Source organism: Myotis brandtii, unplaced genomic scaffold (genome assembly GCF_000412655.1).
Source record: "Myotis brandtii unplaced genomic scaffold, ASM41265v1 scaffold486, whole genome shotgun sequence".
In the NCBI taxonomy this organism is placed as follows: Eukaryota; Metazoa; Chordata; class Mammalia; order Chiroptera; family Vespertilionidae; genus Myotis; species Myotis brandtii.
The window spans coordinates 57,672-70,257 of record NW_005368569.1 but is presented as its reverse complement, the minus strand read 5'-3'; positions in this window follow the sequence as shown (position 1 = coordinate 70,257).

The following is a 12,586-nucleotide window of genomic DNA, read 5'->3' as shown; positions in this document are numbered from 1 at the left end:
GGAGACACCCCTTCCTCTTTCACATCTTCCTTCCTTCCTTTTAGAGAGATAGGAAGGGAGAGGGAGAGAGAGAAAGAGAGAGAGAGGAACATTGATTTGTTATTCCACTTATTCATACATTCATTCATTGTTTCTTGTATGTGCCCTGACAGGGAATCAACCTGCAACCTTGGTCTATCGGGACGATGCTCTAACCAACTGAGCTCCCCGTCCAGGGCATTTCCTGTTTTCTTTTTTCCACAGCTCTTGCCATCCTCTAAAATCATTAATTTCATGGAGGCCCGTCGTCCATCCCCATATGGGGGTTCAAGCTCTGCAAGGACAGCTGTCCTGCCTGTCTTGTTCCCCACAGTCACCCCTGCGCCTGTGAACAGTGCCCAGAACAGAGAGGGTGCTCAGTAAACACCCATCTTAATCAACAACTTTAAACCTGAAAATGAAGCCAGAGAGAATTATCGTTCCAAGTCACCTAGGAACACGATCAACTGTAGAGGGAGGGAGGGAGGGAGGGATCTGAGTGGACACTAATTCCTGCATGAAATAGATAACCGGGGAGGAGGCACAGTGTCTCAGCCACGGGTCACGGCACTGGGGCTGCAGTGGTGAACAGGCAGGCAGGCCCTGCCCTCCTGGAGCTTATATGCTGGAGGGGAGAACAGAGGGAAATAAGCAAACAAGTGCCCGTGCACCGTGAGGAGTGCAGCCAGAGAGAGGGACAGGAGGCTGAGGCAGAGGAGAGCAGGGGTCACAGAAGCCTCTCCGAAGAGGTGACATTTAAGCTGTGACCTGAAGAATGGGGGCACCTTCCTCGGTTAGCTAGCTGGAGGCAGAGGGAAGAACAGTCCAGAGGGAGAGAAAGCGAGGTCTGAAGAACAGATGGGCGAGAGCTCAGGTGGGGCTGGCGTGAGGAGGGTAAAGGATGAGTCTGGAGAAACAGGCAGCTTCTAGGCCGGGAAGGGCCCCCCAGGTCCGCGCTGAACTGTGGCGCGTACTCTAAGAATGATGGAAACACCGGGAGGCCGGAAGCGAGGAAGCCACAGGACCTGGCTCCAGTTTAGAAAGATCACAGTTGTGGCGAGAGTGGAAATGGAAGGCTCAGTTAGAAGGTTATTTTGTGCATTTCTTTAAAAAAAAAAAAAAACATGGCCCAAAACACGGTAAAGAAATAAAATGAACAATAAATCAGGAAAGAGAAAAAGCTTGTGCTGTTTCACCCAAGGCTGCTTTTCTGAATTGATTTTAAGGTTATACAAAGTGAAATGAAAAACAAAAAAAGGTTTAAAAAATGAACAAGGGCTGTATAAACAAGCAGTAAAGGGAATTTCTCTCGCTCTCTCTCAGTCTTTCTCACACAAACACACACACATCTTTAAAAACAACAACAATGCTGCTCAAGAAATTGTCAGTCAGCATGTAAAAAGACATTTACCGTTGGTCATAATAAGAGAGAAGCAAATTAAAATAGTAACCAGACCCCACTATTCACTGCTCAGATTGGCCGATGTGAAAAAGGTCTCTCTTTTCTGTGGGGGACTAGAGCTGGGAGAAGGGGCGCTCCGCACAGCTAATGGGAGGCAGGTGTGTGGGTTGTCAGCGTGACCTCTCTGGATAGCATTTGAGCCGAATCTGACCCAGCAGTTTCAGGTCCAAGAGCGTACGCTCAGGGTGTCTCCTGCCGTGCCTTGCAGCTCTGTTGTGCTGGGGAAAGTCCTCCACAAGACCACCAAGGACCACCCACAGGGGTCTGGTCAAATAATATCTGGTTTAACTTATTAATGGAACACTCTTTGTTCCTTAGAAAAAGAATGAGTTAAATCTCTATGTACTGCTGTGGAACCCTGCCCAAGGTGTACTGTTACATAAAAATAAATAAATAAATAAAAATAAAAAGCAAGGTACAGAGCAATAGAAAAACATTTTCTGGAAGGGACTATAGGAAACTGTTATATTAGCAGGTTGCTTGGAGGAGACTTCTTTTATACTCTCAGTGGCGTTTGGATTTTTAAATTACACTTTATAAGTTTAACAAAAATATGTTTTAAAAAAACCACAGGAAACATTAGCTATCATTCCAGGCAGAATAAACAATAATAACCCATAATAATGAATAATAAGGATGATGAACAATCCCCTGCTTTTGCAGGACCATGTACCGTTTACTGACGGATGCCTTCAGACATGACCTCATTTCGTTCTCAGTGGCCACAGTGATCAGCATGTGACTGGTCCGCCATCGAGGCCTTGTTGGGGGCTCAGAGTGTATGCCAGGGACTCTGCGTCCCTCCTCTGTTTTTCTCTGTTCTGATGGGAGAGATGGAGGATATCTGTGGAAGAGGCAGCCCTGCTGTTTCCCAGCACACGCGGATATGGGCAAGAGCTACAGGTTCCTAATCTTTCTCAGCCTCCGCTCTCGTCCGCAGGGTGACCTTGGGCCAGTCGCTTCCTCTCTGTGCACACTCTCCAACACCCCTGCACGCTGTAAATATCTTTGATTGATGCCAAACGTCTTGCTGAGGTAATTGAATTTTCAGGGTGGTATGTCGTAACTCATGCCTAAAAGTTGGAAACACAAGTTCATGGACAACGTTGGAAGAATGGGGGTCTCGAGCAGCTCTGTAAATCACCTGCCTGCAAGTGCACTGGCCGTACGCTGGGAATGGCTTCTTGGGGTGAGGTGTGCAGCCACTCGCCTGGCTTTGCTCCATCTCCAGCTCAGGCTGTGCCCGCTCACCCAGGGCACCTCTGGCGTCCCTCCTCCCAAGGCCACGTGGCCTCCCCGGGCCACCAGCACCAGCCCTGGCACTGCCCTAATCCCAGTCCACTGTGTAGACAGGCACTCATCCATCTCAGGGCGGCGTTCCTCGCGGTGTATCCTTTGAGCGCAGTCCGAATCTGGAATATTGTGTAGACTTGACAAGTGTCTGTGAAAACCACAAGTGAATATCTCCCCTCCGCTAATTGGCGTGGCTTGCCCTGCTGTTTAAGACTTTTCACCTCTGAATTGGAGACTTTGGAGTTGAAGACTAACAGAATCTTAGAAGCGTAGGTCTATGTAATTCAAGGAAATGATTGAACCTTAGAAATCGAGTGGAACCCGGCCGGCGTGGCTCAGGTTGAATGGCAACCTATGAACCAGGAGGTCACAGTTTGATTCGGGTCAGGGCACATGCCCTAGTTGCAGGCTTGATCCCCAGTGTGGGGTGTGTAGGAGGTAGCCGATCAATGATTCTCTCTCATCATTGATGTTTCTGTTCCTCTCTCCCTCTCCGTTCCTCTCTGAAATCAATAAAAATATATTAAAAAAAAAGAAATGGAGTGAAACCAGGGTGTGGGTTATATATGAGCTACAGAGACAGGGAGCCCGGGTGTGAGTCCTGTTGGGGTCCCACGTGCCCTGGTCAGTGCAGCCCGATGCTGTCAGGGCCCCCAGCAGAGCCCCCATGACTGTTCAGTGCCTTCCCTCCCCAGCCGGCATCCACATCTCTATACCCAAGGGGTATTTCCCCCAGGACTTTGGAATGGTGCTGTGTTGTTTTAGGGTAGCGTGGGAATGTCATGGAATTAACACCTCCTTTCCCCAACCCAGCAGTCCTCCACCAACAGCTCTTGGCATCAATATGATGTTGGACCACATGAAATTGCCATTTTCATGGGTCAAAAGTGGTTTAATAGTGGCGATTTCATGTGGTTCCATCTAATTTAAACACTGCAGCTCCCTCGTCCTTCAGTTGGGATTATGTAGCTGAGGGAGGTTTGCTCACCTCCCCCCTGAGATTCTCCACTGGATCGATCCAGTCTGCACGGTGTAGCTGGCTTAACAGCTCACCCTTTATCACCTCTGTCCCTTTCCCCTGTCACTTCCCACTTTCCTACTGATATTTCCTGGGATCACCTCCCAAGTCGTGTCTGTGCACTTCAGGTTTCGTCTCTGACCACTGAGATACACCTGCCAGGGCAAGTCTGTGCTCCTTTTAGAGACATGGCAGTTGAGCCCAGAGAGGAGAGGGGGCCTCGCATGGGTCAGCGTGGGTTCCTCATTTTCGGCCAAGCCCAGGGCAGGTGGTGCCACAGGCACTGGCTGGCTCCTTCCTCACTTGCCTTTAGCAGTTTCGTGACAGGATGTGACAGAGTAACAAGCGGGGACTGTCCTTTGCAGCACACACAGAAAGGCACCCGCGTGTTCCTGTGTGTGTGTGTGTGTGTGTGTGTGTGTGCTCGCCCGCGCGAATCTGGACCGTCCAATGGGCATTGGCACATGGGAAGGCGGGGCTGTCCAGAGCAATGGCCAAGAGACAGCTGGGCACGGAGTCAGGAGTATGGGCCCTGGTGCCCCATTTGCTGCCAAGACTCTACCCAGGCTGGGGTGCTCGTCCAAATGGCAGGATTCTGAAGTGGAAGCCTTGTCAAAATCCCGGCTCCAAACAGACGGAGGGAGGAGACAGAGGAGCGTTTTGGACGGGCCTGTGACTCAGCAGAACGCTGGACTCCAGCCTGGGTTGGAAGGACAGCTCCGGGCTGACCACCCGGGTTCTGGGTCTAGATGTGAGAGTCTCCCGAGGAGACAAGCTGGTGCCCTCTCTCTCCCCTCCCACCCAGTTCCAGGTGTGCCAGGTGGGCAAGGGGACCTGTGACAGATGCCGACCTCCTGATAAACTCTTTGTAAAGGAGTCTGCCTCGCTCTCGAGGTGGACCAATGCTGGGAGACCTGGATTCTGGCCCTGGTTGGCAATGGCTATGGCGCTGCGTTGGCGGCCAGTCCCTAACTCAGAAAGCCCGTTTCCCCCTCTGTTGGGTGGGATTTCTACGGTGTCCCTGAGAGCAACCTGAAGCCACTTTTCAGAAAAGATGGCTTGGGCTGATAGGAACCAAATTCGCCCTGTCAGCCCCTCTCCTACCCGCTCCTCCTTGCTGGGCAAGGGCCAGAGCCAGAATCCAAATTCTAGGGCCTGTAAGAAGCTTGGGTCTGATCTGGGCCGGTGCTGTTGTCTTATGAGACAGCATTTTTCAAAGTTTCATCTGGAGAGCAACATTTTTTTGTGAGCTGTTATTGAGTATTCATCATTAAAAGGGTTCCATGGTGAGCAGGTTAGCATGCCAGTTACAAAAGAAATGTTAACTCCCTTTTAGGTCAATTAAATTAAAACCAGTGGCAATTTAGTGAGCATTCATCATAGCAAAGCCCACTGCTAGGCATGTGGATCTTGAAGGAATGAGACGTGAACCTGGCAAGGGGCTCAGTGTCCATGGGGGAGACAGACTGGTAAGCCCATTATTACCATAAATGTGCTAAGGGTAAGAGCAAAGGTATGTACAGGGCCTGGGGCTGGCAGGGAGGGGTGATTAAATCTGGATGGGAGTGGGGGTCAAAGGTCTCACACATGTCAGTTTTTTTTTAAGTTTGGATAAATTCGCCTGGTGGCAAGATGACCCCAAGACTTTCCTGGCAAGCAAAGTCCTGAAGGAGCAGGGGGTGTTTGGGGAGCTATATGACATTTGACACGCTGATATATATATAGACAGTTCCTGAGAGCAGGGCCATATCACCTGATACGGCTCCACCGCCATGTGCTCTCCCTACATCATTATGAAAAATAGAAACTGCGCGTGTGGCTCCGTTGACCCTTTGGAAACACTGTAATCAAACATAGACAGCTGCTCAGATTGTCTGAGTCACCGAGGAGAAGACGCTACGGGGATGTGGCAGCTGGGAGACAGCCAGGTTGATAGAGGTGACAGTCCCCCGAGATGCTGACAGTGATGGGAACTCTCCACTTCGGTGCTGCGGTGCCGCTGGATTCACAAAGCGTACCCTCTGGGCACACTTGAATGTCCATGCACGTCTGAGGATCTTGTTGAGGCTTGAGGTTCTGCCTTTCTAACAAGCTCCCAGGTACTGCCTGTTCTGCTGGTCTTCAGACCTCACTTTAAGAATTTCTAGCCCAGCTGGCCATTGTGACTCAGTGGTTGCGTCGACCTATGACCCAGGAGGTCATGGTTCGATTCCTGGTCAGGGCATATGCTTGATCCCCAGTAGGGGGCATGCAGGAGGCAGCCTAACAATGATTCTCCAATGATTTATAATGTTGGCCTTAGTAAATCCTAAGTTTTCATATATATATATACACACACACATATATACTAGTATATATGAATTTCTAGAGTAGGGGTCAGCCAGCTGTGGCCTGCTGCTTATTTTTGTGAGGAAAGTTTATTGGAACACAACCATGCCCATTAGTTTATATATTGTCTATGGTATTTTCACACCACAAGGGCAGAATTGAGTAATTTTGACAGAGACTATATGTCCCAGAAAGCCTAAAAAAGTTTACTATCTAGCCCTGCATAGAAGACGTTTGCTGTCTTCTAGGGTCGTGGTTCTTGGCTGTATAGTAAATACACCTAAGGCAGTGGTTCTCAACCTTCTGGCCCTTTAATACAGTTCCTCATGTTGTGACCCAACCATAACATTATTTTCATTGCTACTTCATAACTGTAATGTTGCTACTGTTATGAATCATAATGTAAATATCTGATATGCAGGATGGTCTTAGGCGACCCCTGTGAAAGGGTCGTTCCACCGCCAAAGGGGTCGTGACCCACAGGTTGAGAACCACTGACCTAAGGGAGCTTTTAAACATCTCAGTGCTCCGGGTGCAGCAAGGCCAATTAAATCACAATCTGTGGAGGTGGGCTTCAGGCATCTGCAATGCTCAGCCAAGATTAAGAAGCCCCCTTGGTTCTGATTGACATTATACCTGCAATTCGGGAACGTGCCACTAGGAGGCAGTGCCATAGTTAAGATATGCACAAGAGGCTGAAGAACACAAACCATTAGGCATGGCTAGAATCTGGATAACTCAAATGGGCTCTAGTCACTAAGATCTCCCAGCATAATTAGAACTCACTTTAAAATTGAGAAATCACTCCTAGGTGATCAGTTAATATTAGCCACTTGGCCTTATTCAGCAATTGCAAGCTCCTGGACCTGTGGGCCTTAGAAGTTGGCACAGAATTAACTGCTTTACATATGCCTCTCTAACAAAAATTGCTTCTTTTTTTTTTTTTTTCCGCCTGGACCTTATCTTTTCCAGTCTTGGCTGTTCTCATCTGAATTTTGCCCCAGGCTCTTTGTCAGAATTTCCATTCCATATGTGGTATACACTGCAGCTTGAATTAAGCCAGTCACAAGTGTGAGTAGCATCTGTGTGGCTCTCCACAGCTTATGAAGAACTTTCACATCTACTTTAGCATTTGCATCCTCACAAAACCCCGTATGTGGAGCGTATTTCCATTTTACGGTTAAGGAAACCGAGGCTCGCGGAGTGGAAGGGACGTTTTCTAGAACTAGCGACAGGTGGAGAAGGGACTCTTACCCAAGTCTTCTGCCCAGGACACTAGTTAATGGCGACGGCTAACTTCCTCCCAATGGTAGGCAAAGCTCATTTTAGCCAACATGACAGAACGGTCTCTCCCCGCTCCTCTTTCTTCTCTGTGCTGCAGCTCGCTCTCTCCCCGCCTCACTTTCGGTGCCTCTTTTCCAAGCCCTTTCAAATGAAGAAACGATTTTACAGCTTCTTTATAAATACTCTGTAGGTTTCAATCCAGTCTTTTTGTAGATTCAGACAAAAATCCCTAAAGGGGCTTGGTTCCCTCTCCTTTTTCCTCTCTGTTCGATATGTTTGAACCGTTTTAAACCTAACACATCAGGACGGATTGGAAACGCAGGTAGCCAGTAATTGACTCACAGATGCGAGTCTGAGCATTGCCACTCAGGCTATCACTTGAGACCACGGCAGGGCACAGGGAAGACAAATCGCCTCCAACACCGATTCAATTTCATTTCCTCTGCCCCAGTGAAACTTCTTCACCCGTCAGCCTCGCGCTCATCGGGAACAAAGAGCCAGTCTCCTTGAATCTGACCTGGGTGGGCGGTGGCTGCTGGGAGGTGCTGAGCGATGGATGCTGAGCCCCTTTGGACTGGCCCTTTGCTCTGGCACAGGGTCGTTGATTGGATTCTAGCAACCCAATTGGTTTTCTGTCTGAAAGACCTTATCTCCCACTTTGGGGAATGAGGTGTCCAAACCACCAAGGCGAAGGGAGAGAAGTCCAAATGCTTGTCGTTGAATTTGTGCTTCATCCCCTACCTCATTCTATCGGGGAACCAATTTGTGATGTTCTTCTCTGAACAGGGAATATGCTTAACAAAGCAGTCTGTGATGAAACGTCCAGTGGGAGACATCAATTTTAGAATGGACGATAAATGTAAGTGAAGAATATTCGATGTTTATCAACCTTTGGAGATTTATCGCACTCATGTGGGCTGATCAACTAGGAGGGTGGAGGTTCTGGCAAGGGATTCCGGATGTCCCGGGACAGAGCTAATTTTATGTTATTTTAGTGTTTAATAAGGTTGGTTCACTAAGTGTACAATGAAACGTGATTTTATTTTTATGTGTTCTAGTCTTTAGAGATTAATATACCTCAAATCGTAAAGAAACAGTATCTTTGTTGGAGGTGGGTTGGGGAAATACAGGTAATTACAGAGCTCTAATGGGATGTGCCGAAGCTGAGATCAGCCAATGGTAGCCTTCAACCAGAGGCCTTGGTCATAAGTCATAGACGCCAAACTTGGCTTAAGGAAAAAATAGAATTTATTGGAAGGTTGTAGAGGCAGCTCATGGAATTAAAGTGTAAAGTGAGAAATCAGGCTACAAAAAGCCAGGGCAAGCTCATGGAGCCCAGGAACGGGAAATAGGTCTTCAGATGCCACAAAGACTGTCCCTCTATATCTCTTCTCTGCCTTCAGCCTTATTCTCTCCTCGTAAATTTCCTCACCTGCAGCTTCCAGACTCACATCTCAAAACTTCACCAGTAAGAGGGAAGGGGCCCAGCCGGTGTGGCTCAGTGGTTGAGCATCGACCCATCGTGCACCAGGAGGTCACTGGTTCAATTCCTTGTTGCCTAGGTTGTGGGCTCAATCCTCAGTAGGGGGTGTGCAGGAGGCAGCCGATCCAATGTTGATTCCCATGGATGTTTCTCTCTCCCTCTCCCTCTCCCTTCCTCTCTCTCTCTAAAAAAAATCAATAAAAACATATATTTTTTTTTTAAAAAAAAAGAGGGAAAGGGGATCTTCTCTCCAGCATCAGTTCACCTTCTCTGGGGAAAGAACTCTGATAGGTCAGACTTAGGTCACAGGTCCAAGTCCTGGACCAATCACTATGGCTAGAGAGGTACGGTTGGAAAGACAATAGCTTCTATTAAAAAGACAGGGCAGAGCTGTAGGGAGCAGAGTGGCTTTCAGAAGAAGTGTGGGTAACACAGGCTCAGTTGCTACTCCAATTTCTGACTGTACATTTATGACAGGAAGAAAACAGAAAACTATAGGGACCATTTATTGAAGACTGATTCGTATATGTGACAGGCCTTTAAAAAGATTGTTCAAGCCACTGAAATACGTATGGCATTGATCTGCTCATCTTATTTATGAGAAACAAAGGTCTAGAGAGGTTAAGTATCTTGCCCAGAGTCATGGCGCTGATATGAGGAGGAGCCAGTCAGATGCTTGCTGGTCTGGCCTCAAAGTCAGTGCTCTTAACCATTAGGCTATGCTGCCCCCATCACACTCCACATCGAAATCTCTCTAAAATACCAGTTTGCTCATGGCATTCCCTTAGTGAAACAGTCATCCCCGCCTTTGCGTACAGGGGGACGTTCAAACTCCTCGTCCTGCCAACAGAGCCCTCCCAGTCTTTTCTTTCCCCCAAGAAGACCAGCATTGAATGAACACACTGAGGTTGAATCCTTGATGCTGGGTCCTTCTGTCACCACCCAGTACTGCTCTACTGTCGAGAGTCATCCCAGCTCCTACACACCCCAGTGCAACAAGCCGGGGGTGAAATAAACCCAGAACTCCTCAAAGCTCCGGCCCCCTGGTTACTGTCAAAGGCAAAAGCTGTATTTGGTGTATAGCATTTAAATTGCAAAATTAAAAAAAAAATCTGCCCTTCCTTGCCCGTTAGCTTCCCGTTCCACCACTGGGTGTTGAAGGTTTGTTGCTATTCTATGAGAACCTCTGCTGAGCTCGGGTGACCTCTCATTGCAGGGAGCAGGGGGGCCTGCCTATCACAGCCTGTTTTTGTTCAAACGGCCCAAGTGTATATTCCATAGTTGTCACAGCCAAGCCCTGGAAAATGACATGTCTCCCGAGTGGCTTCTTTCGGATGCATTTCCCTCCATCAGTCTCACAGATCTGGGACTCCCTTGCTCCCCAAAGCGAGATTGTTGGCCTGGCTGCTTGGAGGGTCTGGGCCCCATGTGGGCACGATGGACAGTCGTTGTCGCCTTGGTCATCACTGAACAGGATTCGACCTACTCATGAGCCAGATCAAGGGACAGGCTGGGCAGGGGCCGCCTGAGAGGCCTGCGGAAGAGGACGCCTGTGGGTCAGACAGAGACGGGGAAGGCGGGTCTGAGGGACGCATAAGAGCCACATGTCTGAGGAGGTCGCTGTCGAGAGCCACCCAAGGTGGCCCAGCCCGTGGTCTCAGAGCACTGCCCTGTGCGTTCCCAGACCCGTCTCCTCTCAGTCTGTCATTGACTCACTGGGAGGCCACAGGCCAGTCACACCTCCTCGGTGCCCCGAAGTTTCCTTATCTATCAAATATGGGGGTGGATCGACATCAGTATTGCCCAGATTTTAAATACTGTGGTTCGACCGTCACTCAAAGTGTGAAAGACAGACACATGGACAGTAATGGCAGCCCTGCGTGATGTCTACTTTAATGCTCAATGACCACCTGGACCCAAGTTCATTTCTGGTCCATAGGAGCCCTGGGAGTTTTACAGTTTATAAATGATTTCCCTACTGCTGACCTCCATAAAGGAAGTGCCTGTTAGAGACCTGCACAGAGAAGATGCCCAATAAGTAATCCTGGGCTGAAGAATGAATGAATGAATGAAGAAGGCAGCAGTGCTAACAGTAGAAGAATCCCTTCTGAATAAGGAATATGTATTTGCAAGGGCAGACTCCGGACTAGCACAAGTTTGGGCTCAGATCTGAGCTCCACCACTAGCTGATGGGTCAAAGCTTGTAAAATGCAAACGGCATTCACTTCTTTCCCGGGTTATGGTGAGGGTTGAGCACCAAAACACCTGACGCCCCCAGGACATGGTAGGTGTGCACTGACTGGTGGGGGAGGCTGTGAGGAGCCAGGTAGGTGGTGGGGTTGACTCCCGCATGGATCCTGAGCCGTCCCGGGAAGACTAGACTTTGTCAAGAACTGGAGCAGCAAGCAGTCTCCCCTCTGCTCCAGGTTCATGGACAACAACGTGCATAATATTGTGACGTTTATCATTACTTTAGGTTATAGAGACCCTTTATTTCTGTTTCACCTGTGATTCCGCGTGTGTGTATGTGTGTAACAGAAAGAATCCCCCTGTGGGTGTAACCAACTCAGGAAAACATACATTTCATAGTATCCCATACAATGGCGTTGTTTTCTGTAAGTAACGTGGCTAGTAACCATCCTATTGGGTAAGAGCTGTGGGCCACTCACCTGCTCTAGACCTCCATTCCCACCTTCATGGCCTGATATCTCAATGGCACCTGTTGAACTTGAGACTTTGCCGCAGGATCTGCTTCTGGGGGGACCCAGAGTAAGAATCTTTAGGAAGAGGACGAGGCACATTCTTTGCCTCTCTGGTTAATGGAGGGAGACACTGGGGAGCCTGGCAAGTGACATTTCACTTTCTGTGATGATGTGATGAGTGACATCGGTCATCAGATACGGTAACAAGAAAGAGAAACTACTTTCAGTAACCTGTGCTGTTGGGTTAAAGATGGATGATATGGAACACTGGTCCTATGCCCCGGGCCCCCAGGAAGAACCCAGATGTGCTCCACCCCCTTGTTTATCGCGACCCGCAAGCTTTGCTCCCCAGCTGTGGGGTGAACAGAAACCCGCCTTATTCATTTCTCGACAGCAAGAACCGGGTTTTCCACTTCTTTTTTTTTATCCCGTTGGGAAGCCGTGTCTTTTGATGTGCTTGTAATTGTTCTTAAGGTTCTGAGGGAAAAGGTGGGCTGATTCTTTAAGAACAAGGCAGGCCCGTCAAGGAGGAACGTTGCTGGAAAAGCAAACGGGACAATCAGATGCGTAGTTAAGGGTCGCTGGTCTTCGGTGTGTGAGTCTGGGAGGAGAGGAGTCAGAGAGCTTCGTGGGAGGCAGGGAAAGGCTTTCCCACTTTCCTGGTGGTTCCAGCGACAGGTGCTGAGAGGTGTCTGTAGGGAATCAGCTTCCGTCAGGGACTGGGATGGAGAATCCTTCCACCGCAGCTGCCGGGGAGCTGCCCTGAGCTCTGTTCCTCTCCACCTGCCCTGCCCTCATCCAGGCTTTGCCCTGCCTGCTCTGGTGGCGACGTGAGCCTTCCTGCCTCACACCATCGCGCTCACACCGCACACTGATGCCAGGGCTGACCCTCATCTCCCCATTTCTCCTCTCCCAAAGTTCATGTTCTTTTTAAAAAAAATGTATTTTTTATTGTTGATAGTATTACAGATATCTCCCATTTCCCCCTACTTTCCCCC